The sequence below is a fragment of the Cervus canadensis genome, chromosome 2 (genome assembly GCF_019320065.1).
Source record: "Cervus canadensis isolate Bull #8, Minnesota chromosome 2, ASM1932006v1, whole genome shotgun sequence".
NCBI classification, from domain to species: Eukaryota; Metazoa; Chordata; class Mammalia; order Artiodactyla; family Cervidae; genus Cervus; species Cervus canadensis.
In genome coordinates this window covers 51,521,509-51,543,754 of record NC_057387.1, presented here as the reverse complement: position 1 = coordinate 51,543,754, position 22,246 = coordinate 51,521,509, and the positions used below count along the sequence as shown (strand labels likewise).

Sequence of the window (22,246 nt, the reverse complement as noted above, 5' to 3'; positions counted from 1 at the left end):
AGTGTTTCAGTCTCTTTGGCAAAGTATTCCTTCTGTTCACTTATTTTATTTCTGAGTTCATTGAACTGCCTTTCTGAATTCCTGGAGCACTGTCATTTTCTTTGTGTGATACAGTATTACTGTTCTTCATGTAGTGAAGAGTCATTGGTTCTTATGCTGATGCGTTTGAAGTGGTGAACACCTTTCATCTTTATGTAAAGCTTGCGTGTGTATCTCTGGTTCTACCTTTTTTTTAAAAATGAAAACTATTTATTTATTTTTACAGATATTCATGCTGTTTCAGATTCTTTTCCCATATAGGTTATTACAGAATACTGAGTAGAATTCCCCATGTTATATATCCTTTTTGATTATCTATTGTATATATAGTAGGGTGTATAGGTTAATTGCACACTCCTAATTTATCCCCCCTACTTGTCCCCTTTGGTAACCATAAATTTGTTTTTGAAGTTTGTGTGTCTGTTTTTGTTCTGTAAGCAAGTTTATTTGTATCCTTTTTTTCAAATTCTACATATAAGTGATACCACAATATTTTTATTTGTGGGACCTACTTCACTTAGTGAGATAATCTCTGGGTTCATCCATGTTGCTACAAATGGCATTGTTGCATTCTGTCTTATGGCTGAGTAATATTCCATTTTATTTATGTACCACATCTCCTTTACCAGTTCCTCTGTCAGTGGATATTTAGTTTCTTTAGAAATAGGAGCCCATCTTTTGTTTTCCCATAGGTGGCACTATGGAAAACTTGGCACTAGCTAAAGTTTTTTATTTATCTGAACTGCCTCTGGTTATACTTGAGGGTTAGCACTTTCCACCCTCCACTGCCTCTGGCAGAGTTGCCCCTTGGTGTCTACTTGTCCAGACTTGTGCCTCTAGGGTTGCTGGGGCCTTGCTGCTGGCTGGTGTGAGGCTGCCAAGGCTAACACCATGACAGGTGGCCCGGACCTAAGTTGCGGTTTCCCCCGAAATGGTAAGATTCCCTACCCCCATCAGGCCACCTGGAGCCAGCCAATCAACATGCGCCCAGTAAGAAAAAGGGAACCTATCAGGGGAAAGCTGAAAAGCCCACGAATGCCCAAGTTTGAAAAAAGGCCCGCGAAAGTTTGGACCAATAAAATTGCTTCGCAAACATGTAACCAATCCACTTAAGCCAGCTACCAACTGCTTATGCTCACCCTATAAATTTGTGTAACAGCTTGGGCTCGGGGCTCTCTGACCCCGCACCACTGCTTTGGCTGCGGCAGGAGCCCTGACTCGGGTCAGCAATAAACTTCCCTTTTTGTGAGTTGCATTGCCTTGGAAGCCTTCTCTCCTCCCCCTCGGGGATTCGGACATCGGGCATAACAACTGGTATCCCTGGTATCACCATCTGGGGCACCAAAGTGGCAGATCCTCCTCTAGAGACCCTAACAAGCATGTCTTAAAGGGAAAATCAACTACGAATGACTATTTTATTCCTACAATATGACATTTGGTTGGTTTTCCCCGACAAGCTGAGACCATACTGGGTCATTGTCTGATCTATTGTAGCATGAATTTTTAGTCACGGTGATGGTGAACACTCAGTTTTTGGACCGGAATTTATCTGAGGTGGAATTGGAAATATCAGCTCCTATAAACTCCACTCCCAAATGCAGGCTATATAAAAGTCATGTGAGTATAGCAGATTCCATTAAAGATGTACTGTAAGACGCATCTCTTTTCCTAAGACTTCTTTGCTCGTCAAAACTTTGATGGGTATACAAGCCTTCAGTTCAGTTCAGTTCAGTTCAGTCATTCAGTCATGTCTGACTCTTTGCGACCCCATGAATTGCAGCATGCCAGGCCTCCCTGTCCATCACCAACTCTTGGAGCTTACCCAAACTCATGTCCATCGAGTCAGTGATGCCATCCAGTCATCTCATCCTCTGTCGTCCCCTTCTCCTCTTGCCCCCAATCCTTCCCAACATCGGGGTCTTTTCCAATGAGCCAACTCTTCGCATGAGGTGGCCAAAGTATTGGCGTTTCAGCCTCAGCATCAGTCCTTCCAATGAACACCCAGGACTGATCTCCTTTAGAATGGACTGGTTGGATCTCCTTGCAGTCCAAGGGACTCTCAAGACTCTTCTCCAACATCACAGTTCAAAAGCATCAATTTTTCGGCGCTCAACTTTCTTCACAGTCCAACTCTCACATCCATACATGACCACTGGAAAAACCATAGCCTTGACCAGACAGACCTTTTCTGGCAAAGTAATGTCTCTGCTTTTTAATATGCTATCTAGGTTGGTCATAACTTTCCTTCCAAGGAGTAAGCATCTTTTAATTTCATGGCTGCAATCACCATCTGCAATGATTTTGGAGCCCAGAAAAATAAAGTCTGACACTGTTTCCACTGTTTCCCCATCTATTTGCCATGAAGTGATGGGACTGGCTGCCATGATCTTAGTTTTCTGAATGTTGAGCTTTAAGCCAACTTTTTCACTCTCCTCTTTCACTTTCATCAAGAGGCTTTTTAGTTCCTCTTCACTTTCTGCCATAAGGGTGGTGTCATCTGCATATCTGAGGTTATTGATATTTCTCCCGGCAATCTTGAATCCAGCTTGTACTTCTTCCAGCCCAGCACTTCTCATGATGTACTCTGCATATAAGTTAAATAAGCAGGGTGACAATATACAGCCTTGATGTACTCCTTTTCCTATTTGGAACCAGTCTGTTGTTCCATGTCCAGTTCTAACTGTTGCTTCCTGACCTGCATACAAGTTTCTCAAGAGGCAGGTCAGGTGGTCTGGTATGCCCATCTCCTTCAGAATTTTCCACAGTTTATTGTGATCCACATAGTCGAAGGCTTTGGCGTAGTCAATAAAGCAGACATAGATGTTTTTCTGGAACTCTCTTGCTTTTTTGATGATCCAGTGGATGTTGGCAATTTGATCTCTGGTTCCTCTGCCTTTCATAGTGAGCTGCAGGTGGGACTATTGCCAGGACTAATGTCATGACTTATTACTTTTTATTGTTTTCAATTCATTTTGCATTCAGTAGGCAGTGAATTAAAAAAAATAAAACACCTCAAGGAATCATTTCATTTTTATGTCCAAAAGTTTTAAAAAATTGAAAGCTTCCTGTTGCAGTGAGTGTAACACGCAGTCTCCTCTGCGGCCTACATAATATGGCTCCTGCCTGCCCCCTCTCTAAACCCAAACTATCTCTACCACATGGACCTGCATTCAGGACCCAATATACCACACTGTTGCTCAATGAAGAGTTTTAAACAAAGTCTCCATATGCTTGGAAATCCATTCCTTTCCTGACTCAATTTTCTCTTAGTAAAAATTCATCTTACATGGACAGAGGAGCCTGGAGGGCTACAGTTCATGGGGTTTCAAAGAGTAAGACATGACTGAGCACACACACACACACACACACACACACACACAATGGAATATTACTCAGCTATAAAAAAGAATGCAATAATGCCATTTGCAGCAACATGGATGGACCTAGAGACTGTCATTTTAAGTGAAGTAAGTCAGAAAAAGGACAAATACCATGCGCTATCACTTGTATGTGGAATCTAAACAATGATATGATTTATTTATTTATTTATAAAACAGAAAGAAAGTTAGGGTTAGGGTTAGGGGTTAGGGTTGTTGCTGCTGCTCCTGCTGCTAAGTCGCTTCAGTCGTGTCCGACTCTGTGCAACTCCATAGACGGGAGCCCACCAGACTCCCCCGTCCCTGGGATTCTCCAGGCAAGAACACTGGAGTGGGTTGCCATTGCCTTCTCTGAGGGTTAGGGTGAGGGATATATATATATATATATATATATATATATCGTTAGGGTTAGGGTTAGTATATACATATATATATATATATGTCTCCCTGAATATATATATATACATATGTGTGTGTGTGTGTGTGTGTGTGTGTGTGTGTGTGTGTATATATATATATATATATATATATATATATATGTCTCCCTGAATTTCTCAGGGAGACATTTCCTACCAACTCACGTACTTTGGGTTATCCCTTTACCCTCAGGTATCCTAGTCCTTTTCAGTGCTTTTCAGAAATTGAAATACTACACTTGTTGGGATGCCAATTTGTTGATGTCTTACTTGTGAACTAAAAAACTGCATGTACAGGGGGACCATAACTGTTTTACTAACCATAGTATTCCTGCTGCCTTCCCCAATGCTTTCCATAGTGTCCAAGACATGGTCAGTAGTCAATACCTGTTTACTGAATAACTAAATGCAATCATGTTTAAAAGTACATGTGCTTTATCAGTCAGGTATACATTTGAGTTTGGTTTACAGCATCTTGAGTGTTTGACCTGGTAAAACAAAATGTGGGAAATCCACCCCATGATGTTCGAACATGACTTCATGAATGTGAGCCCTTCTACTACTGTACTTGTTACTGTCATTGTCTTCGTCATCACCATTATCATCTCATTTTAGATTTAGCTTCATGGTTCTATGACCCAAAAGAAACCCTTGTCTCTGTAAAATAAGTATGTTGTACAAGAGGCAGTAACCTTAGAAGTTAGATTTGTCTTATCATCATTTAATGATGGTGTTGGATTTTATTCCGATACCAGTTTTTTAAAACAAATATTTACTTTCTTATATATTTATTTATTTGACTGTGTCAGGTCTTTGTTGCAGCTCTTGGGATCTTTGGTCTTCGTTTCAGCATGGGGGATCTGTAGTGGTAGAGTTGCATGAAAACTTTTTAGTTGTAGCATGTGGGATTTAGTTCCATGATCAGAGGTAGAACCCAGGCCTGCCCCCTGCATTGGGAGTGTGGAATCTTAGCCACTCAGCCATCAGAGAAGTCCCTCAGTTCTTTATTTAACATTATTCTGAGTAGAAATAAAAAGAATTACAAGAGACTTTTGATACCGGCAATATTTTCTTTTTCTTTTTAAAATTAATGTTTATTTTATGCTGGGCTTCCCTGGTGGCTCAGACAATAAAGAATCCATCTGCAGTGTAGGAGACCTGGGTTCAATCCCTGGGTCGGGAAGATCCCCTGGAGAAGGGAATGGCAACCCACTCCAGTATTCTTTCCTGAGAAATCCCATAGACAGAGGAGCCTGGTGGGCTACAGTCCATGGGGTCACAAAGAGTCAGACACGACTGAGTGACTAACACTTTCACTTTTCTTTATTTTGAAGTATAGTTGATTTACAATGTTGTATTAGTTTCATGTATACATACAGTAAAGGAATTCAGTTATACATATATATATATATATATCAGGTCTCCTGCATTGCAGGCAGATATTTTATCATCTGAGCCACCTGGGAAGCCAATTATGGCAACCCCAAATTAGAGTGTATTCATAGCTGAACAGTAATTTTAGCTTCATATATAGCAATATGGCTTTTTCAAACTTTTAAATGATAGAAATAATCCATTGTGTATGTGTGTGTGCTCAGTCATATTCAACTCTTGGCAGCCCCATGGACTGTAGTCCACCAGGCTCCTCTGTCCATTAAATTTCCAAAGCAAGAACACTGGAGTGGGTTGCTATTTCCTATTGCCTCTTCACTAATTCCACTCATTTTTAACAAATATATTTATTTCTGACAATAATTTAGACATAAGATGGAAAATCACTGAGTATTTTGCAAGGGTCAGAAATCTTTTGGATTAGCCTCATCCTGGGACTCTCAAGTTCAAAGATTAAACCCTACTTTATGGGAGAGTTTACACATTGTACCACTTCCCCTAATTCAGCTATTGAGAACCTTACATCAGTCTAATATAACCCTTCTACTTGAAATCATGTCTGTATTTTGGTCTATCAGTCCCAAGGATACAACATCTTAGCAAAAAGTTTTTACTTTTATCACGACAAGTAATAGAAGAAATATTTATTACCCCTTGAAATGATTTTAAAAAATCACACTTATTCATTCATCCAAGCAGTCATCCATTCTTTCAAATACCGTAACCCCTGAGTTTTACTATGTTTTAATTATCATATTTTGTCCTTAGGACTCAATAATGAATATTTCCTCAAAAAACAAACAGTTATATTTCAAACAAGATAAATAAGTTCGAAGCTAAACATAAGTATTGTTCTCAACTTTGAGTCTTAATCTCTAGCCAGAGAAGAAAAATGTATATATTAATCCCATTTATTACTACCTGAAGAATCTTATGCAAAGTTCCTATAGACGGCAAACTGCATGAGGACAAGAATTTTACTTTTCTCTCTTCATACAACCTGGAACAACAGCAGGTAGAAAATAAGAATTTAGCAAGCAGTGCAAATATATGTTGGTCTTAATATTTTTATTGAAAGGAAATAAAAGCACCATTCAGAAGAGACATATGCACTTTCATGTCTATTATAACATTATTCATAATTGCCAAGATATGAAAACAACCTAAATGCCCATTAGTAGGTGAATGGATAAAAAAAGACTTGGTACATATACACAATAGAATATTATTCAGCCACGAGAAAGGAGGTTATCCTGTCATTGGAGACAACTTGGATGGACCTTAAATATATTATACTAAGTGAGATAAGTCAAGTAAAGACAAGTACTGAATGATACACTTATATGTCAAATCTGAAGAAGTCAAGCTGCCTGCCTTTTGTTCTTCAATTTAGGGTGTTTCTACTTGAAGGGTGAACACATGTTTGATTTGAGCTCTCAGTGGGAACAGATTTGTATAAAATAGTTTGCTTTTACACTTAACTCTTCAATTTATTAGTCACATATTCATAAGAGTTCTTCCTTCAAGAAGGCAAGGCGATTCTTCCTTCTGAACACTTCAAGCCACAGCAGGATAGAGTGATTTAAAATTTTTTAGTGGAGACATGTTAGCATCCTTGCAGAAGCAGTGACTGTGGTACATAAAGTCGCGGAGGACGAAACAATACTAGGAAAGTTTTGTTCTGCTATCCCTTAAATCACTTTAGAGACCTTAATCTAGTGTTTAAAATTCAACCTATTACCTCATGGAGTGTTCATGGAATTCTGGCAGTTGATAAGAGTTACACATGTGTGAGCCTTTTGTTTTTCCAGCAAATGCTTATTCAGTACATTTCTTCCTATATATACTCCATGGAGATGTACAGAAAAATATCTAATGGTTCCTCAGATGAACTTTACTTTTGTTTGAAAGCAGCAGACCACAATTAATTGTCTCTGGGCCAGGACCACATTTATTACCAAGATCCCATGTGCCTCTGCTTTAACAGGGAGACTGTGATATCTTTCCAGTATCTAGGTATCACTAACTTAGATCCTGATCCTGAGAATCCTTGTAATGTGACATTCCCACTGCTCCAGTACACAGGTACCAAGTATATGTCCAGAGGTCCCTTAGGAGGTGAATTGGGAAAATCATTATCATTGAACCTTGTTCCAGAGTATAGGGTACTTTCTCTTGGGATCCTGGCCCCTCCCGCAAGGTGATAGGTTCTTGGTTTAAAATTGGCTCAGGTCAGGATAGGAAATTGACTTTTTATCAGGGCTGTGTCTCAGCCTCCTGATAAACTTATTCAATTCCATTTGGTTGTTTTCTCCTCATCCCTTTTGACTCTACAGATGTCCTTTTTGATTTGCCATCTTCATAATTTTCTCCAGTCAAGTCTAACTGGCTGTAACTACAATCATGTTACGGAATGAATGTGTGTGCTTTCCAAAATTAATCGAATGAAACCCTAATTGACAATGTTTTCCCAATATGATGGTATTTGGAAGTGGGGCTTTTTGGAGGAAATTAGGTAATGAGGGTGAATCTCTCATGAATCTGGTGAGGACCCTCATAACAAAGAAATGTGAATTCTCTCTCTCTCCCCCTCTCCCTCTCTCACTCCCTTCTCTCTTCCTACCATTTGAGGACAAAAGTGACCATCTATGGGCTTCCCTGGTGGCTCAGCGGTAAAGAAGCTGTCTGCAATGTAGGAGCTACAGAAGACACAGTTTCGATCTCTGGATCAGGAAGATCCCCTGGAGAAGGGCATGGCAACCCACTCCATATTCTTGCCTGGAAAATCCTATGGACAGAGGAGCGTGGTGGGCTACAGTCCATGGGGTCGCAAAGAGTCGGACATGACTGAAGTGACTTAGCATACACACATGTCACCATCTATAAAGCTGGAAAAGGATATGGACAATGTCCAACAATATGGACACATGCTTGTGGACTTGCAGCCTCCAGAACTGGGAGAAATAAACATTTGTAGTCTAAGCTGCCCAGTCTGTGGTAATTTGTAACAGCAGCCTGAGCTAAGACAAACTATGATTCTCATCACTATCATTGTATGTCCTCGACTTCTGATGTTTAAATGCCAGCACCTGGCCTCCATGTGTCAAGGTATTATCCCCAGTATTATCAGGCATCTAGTTCTGAAATGGTGTATCACTCCTGCTCTTGCCTGCAGCAGAGAGGCCACCACTGAACATTCAAGGATGATGGGATTCCTTTCACCAAGGCATACGCCTAAGGTTTAGTAATTTTCTTCCAACACCTTACAAGTATAATTCAAAGATAGGAAGTAAAGACTAATCTAGCTGAGATATCAAAGGGTAAGAGGAATGTTTATACCTTATTTTTGAAATAAATACAAGGGATTAAAAACTAAAGCCAAAATGAAAATAAGATTAGGATGCAAATTTAATACTTTCTAGTGTTCTGATCCAACCTGTTGAGAAGGCTGATATAGTTTCTAGAAATAATAAGCAAATACATTATATAATAGTCAACTTTACATTCTGTTTATTTGTATCATTATTAGTTTTGTACTTTATGTTTTCTCTGTAATTTATTAATGAAATTATAATACCATCTTTTTAAAATTCAAAAGACAGACTATATAATGAAAAACATGGGTCCCTTTCACTTGTGATGCTAAGTAGTTCTCCCCAGAAGAAAACAATGACTCCAGTTTCTAATGAATCTTCCCAGAGATGTTGTATATCTACATATATATGAGTTCATATAATAATTTTATTTTTTGCAGTGAACACATTATACAAAATTTTTCTCATTCTATGACATATCTTCAAGATTGCTCCATACTCATACAGACCTCTACTGTTAATTTGTTGACAAAATACATAATGTTTCAGTATATGTACATGCAAAATGTATGTTACCAATTTACATAGATGGACATTTACATATAATCAGGTCTTTTGCAATTGAAAGTGATGCCTTGGGACTTCCCTGATGGTCCAGTGGTTAAGAATCCGCCTTCTGATGCAGGAGATGCACATTTAATCCCTGGTTGGGGAACTAAGATCCCATATGCCTTGAGTCAACTAAGCCCATGTGCCACAATTATGCAGAGCCTGTGTGTCCTGAGGCTGTGTCACAACTAGAGAAAAGCCCATGTGCCACAACTAGAGAAGCCTGTGCTTGGCAACAAAAATGCAGCAATGAAGATCCCACATGTAGCAACTAAGACCCAACACAGCCAAATGATTTTTTTAAAGTAATGCTTCAGTGAACCTCTTGTATGTATGTATGTATGTACATCTGTATGATTTGCACACATGTATTTCCTAAAGTGAACATGCTATATCAAGGTTTCCATTCACTTATTTTATCCAACATGGGCCAGGCATTGATACTTTCTAGTAGACACTTTTCATATTTAAAGCTTTGCTGAATGAAATGAAAAGCAATACACACCAAAAATAGGCCAGAGAATATGTCCACATTCTATAATTTATTTGAAAGGAGAGCTACTTTTTAAATACTAAGCCTCGATGTCCCACAAAATTCCAAAGAAATTTAGCTGGAGAACTCAATATTGAAGTAATGTCATCACCAACTTTGTTCAAGGCTTGTGTAATCCATGGAATATTCTCATTTTTATCACTTTCAATCATTTCTTTCAAGTGATATATCTCTGCATTTATCACCTCGGACTTCATTCTAAATCTTTCATTAAGCAGAGCATCTTAGATCTAAAAATAAAGTGAGGAGGTAAGTAACATTTTTAAAATCCCTATTTTTTCAAGGATGACAGTTTGTATTTAAGAAATTTGTTAAACTATCATTGTTTTGCCCCTAAATTTGTTCTCTTTTACTCAATCATAAAAGGAAAGTTTTGCAACAAACAATATCTCCTGGACTTGATCTTTGAGAGAAAGCATGATTTACTGCCTTACTAATATTCACACACCATTAAAGTTTTACCAGGAGGCTAAACCTGACATGAGTACATATAACATGCTCCAGTCAAATAATGCCAGTTGAGAGGTAGCCTTTATCTGATTGCACTAAAGATGGTACAGTTACTCAAATTATAGAAATATGTTATAATAAGTCCAAATGGACAGTGAGAGAATTCCCTCTATGCCATAAGATAACTTGGATATTTATGCACACCTGGAGATAATGCAGCAAGTTTAGAAGCTGTCACTTGCTTATGTTTTTATGTCTTGACATTTCTAATAGTTTCATGTCAGCGTAGATCTACCTCAGGATCTTTGGGTGATAGCAGGATTCCTTATAATTGGCAATGATCTTGGTAAAGAAAACCAGTTTCTGCTAATATTAAATACATATGGTTAGCATATCTTTTAAGTCAAGATTTGTGGGATCATTTAAAACTCTCCGGAACTGCTGAGAGATGTCCATCTCTCAAACCCTTCTTATTCAGTATATTCTCCAAGGGTGCACAGGGACCATACTTACCTTGAGCTCTCTAGAGTCTACTTATACAGTAAAATTCAAAGATTTTGGAAGGGTTCAAAGAGTTCAGGGTTTTAATGAGTCACAAGCAGTAAATGGCAATGGTTCTTCCCTCCATGGTCTTGCTGCAAACTTCACCCCTGCCTTCCTGAGGACCCAGGATAATGACCATCAAGCACCACTAAGGCCACAGCCTGACTTACCTTCAGCTTATGCTCCAGCATCATATTCTGCTCTTTTCGGAGGTTTTCTCTTTCCCTCTTCAGCTTCTCTGTCAGCAGGGCTATATTTTCCTGGAGACTCCTCTCTTTTGCCACCATGTGCTGACGCTGCTCCTGCAGTTTCTGTACTGGCAGCTCCTGTTCCTTCTCAATTATCTCATTTCTAGCCCAGTCCACTACCCTAGGAAGGTTTTAGAGAGGAAGGAAAATAAGGTAAGGACTGATCTCTACCCTCATTACCTCAGAGACAAACAGAGTTGGAAAGGGAGGTGAGAACTCTCTGAATTCTGCCACACACTCCCTGACACCCCCCACCTCCCACCCCACCCTCCCCCCACCCCCGCGTCAACACCACCAAGAGCACACTTCAGAATGTGATGGGAAAAGCTCGTCTGGCAGATGTCTAAACCCATCCAGCCACAATTCCCCTTGCTGTTTCCAGATATAGCAGAGTTCTTCCACAGACAGAGAGGAAGCTCCTTGTATCAGGGTTGTACTCTCACACCTGTCAGAGGGCACAGCAAGAATCTACCCATTCCCCTTTGAGCCAAACCCTACCCTGTACCTACCACAGCCTTCTCCCCATCACTGAGGGCTTCATCTTCAAACAGGATGATTCTCTCTATCGCAAACTGTGACTCCAGAAAGTTCTGGAGGGCCTCATTTGCCTGAGGAACCAAGAAGGAGCACAGAACTTAGATTTCCACTGGAGACATTAGTGCTGGAAAAACAAGCATTCCATATAATTTTTTTTCAAGTCTAAAATTCTACAACGGTTCCTTACAAGTCTAAGATTCTTAGAGTGATTTGCCTTTCTCTGGTCTCTCCCAGTGCTACTTACTTCCAATCATTCTCGGTTCCAACCAGTCTGACTATGTTCAGTTCTACAAACCCAAGATCTCTGGTTTGTTGTTCAGTCGCTCAGTCATGTCCGACTCTGTAACCCCGTAGACTGCAGCATACCAGGCTTCCCTGTCCTTCACCATATCCTGGAGTTTGCTCAAACTCATATCCATTGAGTAGATGTTGCCATCCAACAATTTGGTCCACCTTCTTCCCCTTCTCTTGCCCTCAATCTTTCCCAGCATCAGCATCTTTTCTAATGAATCAGCTCTTTTCACCAGGGGGCCAAAGTATTGGAGCTTCAGCTTCAGCATCAGTCCTTCCAATGAATATTTGGGACTGATTTCCTTTATGATTGACTCCTTTGATCTCCTTGCAGTCCAAGGGACTCTTAAGAGTCTTCTGCAACACCACAGTTCAAAAGTATCCATTCTTCAGTGCTCAGCTTTCTTTATGGTTCAACTCTCACATCCATGCATGACTACTGGAAAAAAACATAGCTTTAACTATATAGATTTTTGTTGGCAAAGCAATGTCTCTATGTTTTTCATAGCTTTTCTTCAAAGGAGCAAATGTCTTTTAATTTTGTGGCTACAGTCACCATCTGCAGTGATTTTGGAGCCCAAGAAAATAAGTCTGACATCTATTTGCCATGGAGAGATGGGACCAGATGCCATGAGCTTAGTTTTTTGAAAGTTGAATTTTAAGCCAACTTTTTCACTCTCCTCTTTCACCTTCATCAAGAGACTCTTTAGTTCCTCTTCACTTTCTGCCATAAGGGTGGTGTCATCTGCATATCTGAGGTTATTGATATATTTCTCCTGGCAATCTTGATTCCAGCTTGTGCTTCATCCAGCCTAGCGTTTCTCATGATGTACTCTGCATAGAAGTTAAATAAGCAGGGTGACAATATATAGCCTTGACGTACTCCTTTCCTGATTTAGAACCAGCCGCTTGTTCCATGTCTGGTTCTAGCTGTTGCATCTTGACCTGCATACAGATTTTACAGGAGGCAAGTAAGGTGGTCTCGTATTCCCATTTCTTGAAGAATTTTCCAGAGTTTGTTGTAATCTACACAATCAAAGGCTTTAGCATAGTCAGTGAAGCCAAACTACATGTTTTTTGTTTGTTTGTTTGTTTTTTCTGGAATTCTCTTGCTTTTTCTACAATCCAACGGATGTTGGCAATTTGAACTCTGGTTCCTCGGTCTTTTCTAAATCTAGCTTGAACATCTGGAAGTTCTTGGTACAGGTACTGTTGAAGCCTAGCTTGGAGAATTTTGAGTATTACTTTTCTAGCATGTGAGATGAGTGCAATTGTGCGGTAGTTGAACATCCTTTGGCATTGCCTTTCTTTGGGATTGGAATGAAAACTGACCTTTTCTAGTCTTGTGGATACTGCTGAGTTTTCCAAATTTGCTGACATATTGAGTGCAGCACTTTCACAGCATGATCTTTTAAGACTTGAAATAGCTCAACTGGAATTCCATCACATCCACTAGCTTTGTTCATAGTGATGTCCACTTGCCTTCACATTCCAGGATGTCTGGCTCTAGGTGAGTGATCACACCATCATGATTATCTAGGTCATGAAGATCTCTTTTGTACAGTTCTTCTGTGTATTCTTGCCACCTCTTCTTAGTATCTTCTGCTTCTGTTAGGTCTATACCATTTCTGTCCTTTATTCTGCCCATCTTTGCATGAAATATTCCCTTGGTATCTCTATTTTCTTGAAGAGATCTCTAGTCTTTCCAATTCTATTGTTTTCCTCTATTTCTTTGCTTTGATTGCTGAGGAAGGCTTTCTTATCTCTCCCTGCTATTCTTTGGAACTTTGCATTCAAATGGGTATATCTTTCCTTTTCTCCTTTGCCTTTTGCTTCTCTTCTTTCCTCAGCAATTTGTAAGGCCTCCTCAGACAACCATTTATTTACCTTCCCAATGTGAAATATTGCCTCTAACTTGCTCTGCTACTTGCTGCCTATAACTTTAGACAAGGTAGTTTAATATGCTAACCCTCTCAGGTTAGACCTTTAAAATATTGACAATAAGTATAAGTGCTGCTTAATGCTATTAAAAGGATTAAATTAAAGAGTATAAAGGAAAAACTTAACATTATGGCTACAGGCAATAACAGCTCAATATTCATTAATTGGATTATTATTATCACTATTACTTTTAAAAATCATTTATTTATTTATGGCTGTGCTGGGTTTTCATTGCTGCATAGGCTTTTCTCTAGTTGTGTGAGTGGTGGCCACTCTCTAATTGTGGTGCACAGGCTTCTCAGTGCAGTTTCTTCTCTTGTTGCATGGGCACAGGCTCTAAGGTGCATGGGCTTCAGTAATTACGACTCCCGTACTCTAGGGCACAGACTCAGTAACTGGCACACAGGCTTAGTTGCTCCACAGCATGTGAGATCTTCCCAGATCGAGGATAAAACCTGTGTCTCCTGCATTGACAGGTGGACCCTTTACCACTGAGCCATGAGGGAAGCCCTATCATTATTGCTCATTATTGTGTCTATTCCTTCCACTTATGTAGTGCATTTTCAAAGGTTCATGAGTATTATAACTTTATATTCAATTGTCTATATATTTCACTTCCTCTCTCATTGTTGTTCAGTGTTAAGTACATAGACTCTGACTTGTAAATTTAGGCAATTAGTACATTAGATGTCACATTGTTGGATGAAGAAATAATAACGTATGTTCTGTCTCTCAGGATTTCAGAAATATGCTGTCATGTTTTGGGAAGGAACTTTCCTTCTCTCCTCAGGAATAAAGAGCATGTATGGAAACTAAAGCTGTCATGATATCCCTATGCTCTCTCATTATCCACACCTGAAGCTATGCTCTCAAATTTTCAGGAAATCACCCTGGACTCTATTCTGTAGGCTCCCAATGCTTCCCTTATTCTTCACCTTCACTCCTTTCCTGGGCACTTGGCAATAGTCCTTTTCAAGCATTTCCTTTGCTTTCCTATAGAGTTCATGACCTCCAGGAACAAAGAAAGTTCCTGATGAAAGGTTTTCCATTAGGTCCTTGGAAAGCTCATCAAGTTTACCCTGGCAGTATATAGCAGATGTCTTTTAATTCTGTAGCAGGAAATTCTCCTTATAATTCTTTATGATTCTCTGCAAGAGAAAGGTACAGAGATGTCACCAGAAGCAAAGAACAGAAGTGATAAATTTGCAAGGAATCTGGTAGAAGAATTGGTTCTCATGAGAAAAGCATTCTGTTGGTAGGTGTGGAATAAAATAACATTCACAAGAATTGATCTGCTTCTAACCCTGAAAACTCTATGTAAGACCATGGGAAAGTTTCTTAGCATCCCTTCAGGTTCTTCATCTGAAATGTTGGAGTTGAATTATCCAGTCTCTATGATTTACTGCAGTTGCAATATTCAGTGATCCTATCTTCAGTGGTACAAAAAAGAGCAACCTATGTTGAAAATGGCCTGAAATGAGGGTCTGAAAAGAGAAATTTTGGTTCCTGGCTGTGGGTTTTTGTCCACAGAAAAAGAAGCCACCTTAAAAATGACTTTTGCATAGGCTTGGAATCCATAAAATATATATTTCAGGAGGATATCTACACTGATTTTACATTAGAGAATCAGAAACATTTCCAAATAAACTTCCTGAGATTTGGCAGAGAAAAGGAGGAAATATAGTCATTTGAAACTCCATCCCTGATGAGAAATAGTCTACTTCATCCTTGAGTGAGAGATGTGCCATGGGGTCAATAAGGGCTCTAGGCTTCATTCTTTAAGGGGAGGGGACAGATAGTAACTACTAAGAAAAAATACCACAAGCCTCTTCTAGGAATTCCTGATTTTTGTCCTGGAAGGAGCACTCCATGACAACTGTAATGGCTTCCCTCTCACAGGCTGCATGCACCCCCAGCAGCTCCTGGAGCGTGTCTGTGGGGAGGTTTAGTCACTGAGCCATCTGCTCGCCATAGTGGTCAGCTGCCTTCTGCATGGCTGCTAAGTTCTCTAGCTGGGCCAGAGTTGTCACTGCATCCTCCAAATGAGGTACAGCTCCATTATTGATTGTATCCACATACATCACAACCAGAGTCCTCAGTCCTAAATAAGCCAGAATAAATATCAAGTTATTAGTCAATAGGCTCCAAGATTCTAAGACTAGATTTCTTAAGTCACACATACATGCATGGACACATGTACACACACCTACCTCTTTTACTGTCATCACCTTCATTTTCCTACTAACTCATTGTTATGGTTTTCCAGACAACATGTCTAAAAAATAGTCTACTTTCATTTAACATGCCAGGGAATATTGGGAAAATATAGTTTCTCCTTAAAAATTTAAAAGAAAAATAGATTTCAGAGGTATTCAGATGTGGCAGCATATATCAGATTATATTTATTTCTAATTTTGAGGTTTTGAGTGGACTTTGGGGATTTGCAAGCTAAATTTTTTGGACCACTCTAAACTCTCCAAATATTTTTTGAATTCCCCTTGTAAAAAACATTTATTGTAAGGACTTCTCTTGAGAAAATAGTATATTCTGTTTTTATACCCAGATGGTGATTTTATTCTCAGTGGAGGAATTTTTAAGATAAATGGAAGTCACAGATAATAGTGAGAAAGTTTTCAGTTTTGGAGAGAAAATTGTAAACCCCTGAAAGTGCTATAATTATTCAAATACAATGTATACATTTCTTCATGGAGTATGAATATCTATAAACCCAGAATTCCATATAGAATAAAAATACTGAAAAATGCATTATTTGAAATATTCAACATGTATTAGGCCCCACAGAAATGGAAAAAGGAGACTCAACAATTCCCAGTGACTGTGATTCCCTCTCTAAGTGTCTTGGTCTTTACACTTGTGAAGATATAAGAACAGAAATTGCTTGTTTATTCCAGGAATTTAGGATTCAGTTCGTCTTCAGACACATTCTCAATATTGGATAAGAGTTCTTTGTCATTTGTAGGCTGGTCAAAAACAAAACACTGCCATGCTGGAAAAAACCCTTGATGCGCTCTCTGCATAGATTGGATATTTGGGCTTTAATATTCTTGCCTAAGGGACCGAAACAGAGATTAGAGTGGGAATATTCTTGGGACAAGGGAGGTAACAGCATTTGTGATAGGGATTTATATGTTTTTGTTGTCTTCTCTATTACAACTCCTATGTTTATAATTCAGGACTTCTTTGCACATCAAACTTACACCAAAGATAAAACTCTGGAAAGAAATTTGGGGAGACATGTGATACAGTAAAAGAAACTTATGACTGATATCCCCAGACCTACACACAGTAAAGTAGTTGCCAATTAGATGTTTATTGCACTTATGGCTAGAAGAATGAAGGCCAAATGTAACTTTTTGCACTACTCAATCTCATGTAGAAATTGAGCTGTGGGATCAAAAATAAGAGTCACAAACAAGCGATAATGGACAATATTAGGAATGACACCTGATCATTTAAGGAAAACTATTTTGATACTTAAAACTAATTGTTACAGAGTTAGCTAACTATTCACAAAAGCCTCCGAGGGATATAAGCAGCTAAAATGTAATTTAAGATGCCACCACTAATCTCTAGACTCTTTGAGGTAAGGGTTCATCTTTGACTTAACAGTGATCCTTTTCTGTCTTGTCAATTTCTCAATAAATGTTTTAAGAAAGCATAAATAGAAACATGGGAGCAAGAATGAATAAGTCAGAAAGTATATCTCTCCCTTGTTTCAACAGATATTCAGTCTTGTAAATATAACCTGTTAAAGTAATTTACTATTTTGAAGTTATAGAATGAATATGTAGGAATTAAGAAAAAGCTATGATATTCAAAGTAAAATGACAGTTCTGATATTTATCAGAAATAGTGAAAAGGTATAGATTGAATGGGCTTCCCTGGTGGCTCAGATGGTAAAGAATCCACCTGCAATGCAGGAGACCAGGGTTTGATCCCTGGGTCAGGAAGATCCCATGGAGGAGGGCATGGCAACCCACTCAGTATTCTTGCCTAGAGAACTCCCATGGACAGAGGAGCTTTCCGTGGGGTCACAGAGAGTCAGATATGACTGAGTGATGAAGCACAGCACATAGATTGAAAAGATACTTTTTCAGGTTTATTTAGACTATAAAGTCATTTCAGAGGAATATAATTATACAGAATTTTTTTTAAAAAATATATTGTTATTTGAGAAGAATAATATCAGTGTGAATTTTTTTCACTAGATAGACTTTTGACTGTAATTTCATATCTAACAAGTCATAAAACAAGGTCCTTTGGTTTCCTCAATGGAGAAAAGCAGAAGCCAAAAGAGGGAAAGCAAGGATCTGGTTTTCAAAAGATTTTATCACCCATTATAATCAGCGTGGTAAGTCACAGACTGAGTTAAAAACAAATTGGTTTTGTATAATTTCACTTTACACTTTACTTTTCTTTGGTGAACTTCAACTCTAGTCCCTAGAGCTTTGCAACCCACTTTCCAGCCATGATTTCTACAGATTTTGATCTAGTCTCAAATACAAATGCAAGCCCAGAGATGATGGACAGTAATTTAGTAGATCCCACCCTCTATTCAACCATCCACTACCCATGTCATGCTCTGATACCTGGAATCAGCTTCAAGGAATTCTCCAGATATTGGTCTTCTGTGATAGGGCGACCCTTTAACTTTAGCTCCAGGGCAAAATCCTGTACAGTCCAGATAAAGTCTGGAAAGAAACTCACAAACTCTGTGGAATCTTCTACTCCATCAGGTCTTGGAGAAGACTTGGCCCTAAGGAGTTCTGTGAGCTCTGTCACAGAGCTAGGACTTAGTTAAGGAAAAGCAACCCCCTACCCACAATTCCTACATTTCTCTAATTAAAAAGTATAATCACTCTCTTTGACCCTGGGTCCCTTTTGCTCCACCAAAGACAGCCAAAGGACAGGAAAGGAGAAAATGACACTATCTCCATTCCCATAATTCATGAAATGTGTTGGTTCAGTTCCTGGATGGATACTGCAGGTGTTCCAGGGGTACTATAGCTGCTCCAGGATACTGCAGCTGCTGCAAATTGATGGTGCTCATGCTGTTATAGACAAAGATGCTGCTCAGAAGAACTTCAAGGACAAAGATCCATGAATCATTCTTGGAGTCACCCTTAAAGCATATAGAACAAGAGATTTAGGAGTCTACTCCTAAATTAGAAAGTCATTCTTACACTTATTCTGGAACATTTTCATTTATTACTTCAGTTAACATACCATGCAAAGAGATTGTTTGAAGACAGATATATGTTAGCTTTGACAATTACAAAGACATTTCCTGTGATTGCAATTCTTTTCATATATAAAAAGGATTCTTAATCTTCACTTACTTTTTCCTCATTTAGAGAAAATAAAATAACATGTATATAAAAAACTAGTAGAGTACGGGTGTGCAATTATGTATTCATTGATGTGTTAGCGCTTATTCATTCTATATATGTTTATTAATCCTAGGCCATATAAAATAACTATAGTTGGCATAACTGGGGATTTAAATTATATCCTATCAATAAATACTTATAGGAAGCTAATCTATGTTTCCCACTATTAATAGATGTAAAAAAGCAAAATTAAAAATGTAATTGTTCCTTTCAAGATTACTATTTCTAAACAGTATCAAACATCCATAACAATAAATGCAACAATGATGACATGACAGTGTCTATAAACAACTAACATCTTAGTAAAGTATATAGACAGTGGAGCCTATATATCTATAACATTAAATTAAAAATTAGAAGTCTACCAAAGAATAACAAAGCTACAAATGTTGGAGAACGATTGTTTGATTCAAAAGCTTCCTCAAAGTCTTGAGCTAAATACTAAGGAATTGGTAGAATGTGGATTTGAAGGAATGAAGATGATCCCATAAAGAGAAAGATCCAAAGAAGCAAAATTGGAGATGGGAGAATATAGGGTCTTTTAATGAAAATAGAGCTATTTCATTTGACTGAAACAGAGGGTGAGTGGAGAAGTGAAGCTGAGCTCCAGTACAGCCTGATAAATGATCTTAAATATCAGGCTAATTTGTATAAATCATAACATTATCTAAATAATAGCATAATCCAGAAAAAATTATACTATAAAGAGTATAAAGCTGTTCCCTAGTGCAAATGTGAAAACTATGACTTCTGTTTAGAAAAATCTATATGGATTTTTGAGGGGAAAAAATTTATTCATTACTTTATTTCCCTAAACCTCAATTTTTAAAAATAATCAATTACAGTAAGAAGAAATGGAATTTACACATAAATTATTTCAATAAGACTATATCACTGATACATGTCTTCAAAAAATAAATACAGACCTAGGGATAAACCTACCTAAAGAAGCAGAAGACTTATGTACAGAACTGTAAGTTACTGCTGAAAGAAATCAAAGATGACACAAAGAGATGGAGAGATATATCATGTTTTTGGATTCGAAGAATCAATATTGTGAAAGTGACTATATTACCCCAAGTAACCTATCAGTTCAATGCAATCCCTATCATATTAACAATGGCTTTTTAAAGAACAGAACTAGAACAAAAAATTAATAATTTTTGTATGGAAACACAAAAGACCCTGAATAGCCAAAGCAATCTTGAGAAAGAAAAACAGACCTGGAGGAAACAACTTTCCTGACTTCAGACTATACTGCAAAGCTACAGTCATCAAGACAGCATGGCACTGGCACAACAGCAGAAATATAGATCAATGGAACAAGATAGAAAGCCCAGAGATAAACCCATGCACCTATGGACACCTTATTTTTGACAAAGGAGGCAAGAATATACAATGGAGAAAAGACAGTTTCTTCAATAAGTGGTGCTTGGAAAACTGGACAGCTACATGTAAAAGAATAAAATTAGGATACTTCCTAAAACCATACACTAGAATAAACTCAAAGTACATTAAAGATTTAAGTGTAAGGCCAGAAACTATAAAGCTCTTGGAGGAAAATATAGGCAGTACACTCTTAGACATACATCAGAGCAAGATCCTTGTTGACCCATCTCCTACAGTAATGGAAATAAAAGCAAAAATAAACAAATGGCACTTAATTAAACTTAAAAGCTTTTGCATAGCAAAAGAAACAACAAACAAGATGAAAAGACAACCCTCAGAAAGGGAGAAAATAATTGCAAACAAAACAACTGACAAAGATTGCTGATATTGTTCAGTCATGTCCAACTATTTGTGACCCCATGGACTGCAGCATGCCAGGCTTCCCTGTCCTTCACCATATCCTGGGGCTTGCTCAAACTTATGTCCATTGAGTCAGTGATGTCATCCAACCATCTCATCTTCTGTCATCCCGTTTTCCTCCTGCCTTCAATCTTTCCCAGCATCAGGGTCTTTCCTAAAGAATTGGCTCATCTTATCAGGGGCCAAAGTATTGGAGTTTCAGCATCAGCATCAATCCTTCTAATGACTATTCAGGACTGATTTCCTTTAGAATGGACTAGTTGGATATCCTTGCAGTCCCAGGGACTCTCAAGAGTCTTCTCTAACACCACAGTTCAAAAGCATCAATTAACTGAATAATATAGACAAACTCTGCTCCTTTACAGTTCTGTTCCCATTCTTTTCCATTGTTGATGTCACAAAATAACATCTTTATACTTGTGTGTCCAAAACATAAACTAATTATTGTTTTCTTTTAAAGTATTAGTCTCTTAAACCATATAGGAGAAAATCTGAATTATGCATCAAAACTAAAATAATACTAGCTTTTTGGCTAATTTTTTTTAATGAATTCATCTCAAATATAGTTGAAAGCAAAATGTAGAGTTATAAAATGTTGTTATTGTAAAACTAGCTTTTATATCTGGCCATATGAGATCTTTATTTATTACACTGGTGCTTCTGCCATGAAGAAAATGTACTTAGAAGGCCCCTGAGAATATGTGAGTTATTCCAAGCTCTTAATGCTGACATTATCCCTGACCATCACAGGACTAGAGACATGTCTGATGTCCAAACAAAAGACTGACAAAAAAAGAAAATCTTCACTAAAACAAACCTTGGTAACCATAAATACTTGACCCTTTCCCTTTAAACATCCATCAAGGCCTTGACAAGTTTTTGAGGCCAACCCACTCAACAGCCTACATTCTGGTCCTGGTGGAAACTCTATTCCTTAATTATATTTCAAGGAAACTGGGAGAAAAGAAACAAACAAAATAAAAAAAAATGAGCAACCAAAAGGAAACACAGCAGTTCTTTATGGGGTGTCCCTAACCACCAGTCCAATACTCACAGAGATAATCATCACCTGGTGCCTATGTGCAAATAGCCTTCAGATCTAGGATGCTCTTTAGCAGTCTCTGAGTTCAGTCATTCTTTCTAGCTATGTTCTTGACACAGTGTGCATAGGTTAAGGCCTACAATTAAGAATTCATCTATTTTTTGTTCCTCACTTAAAATAAATATCTACAAAGCTAAAGTACCCCCAATGCTGTGAGGATCTCAGATTGGATGTTTTCATTGGCACAGGGCAGCCACATCCTGTGATGCAATAA

The 22,246-nt window shown here is 38.3% G+C and overlaps 1 pseudogene; it reads right to left on the bottom strand.

Annotated features, from left to right (window-relative positions):
• Positions 1-9,694: 9,694 nt before the first annotated feature.
• On the bottom strand, positions 9,695-18,796 carry LOC122427675 (annotated as a pseudogene).
• Between the last annotated feature and the right edge of the window lie 3,450 nt (positions 18,797-22,246).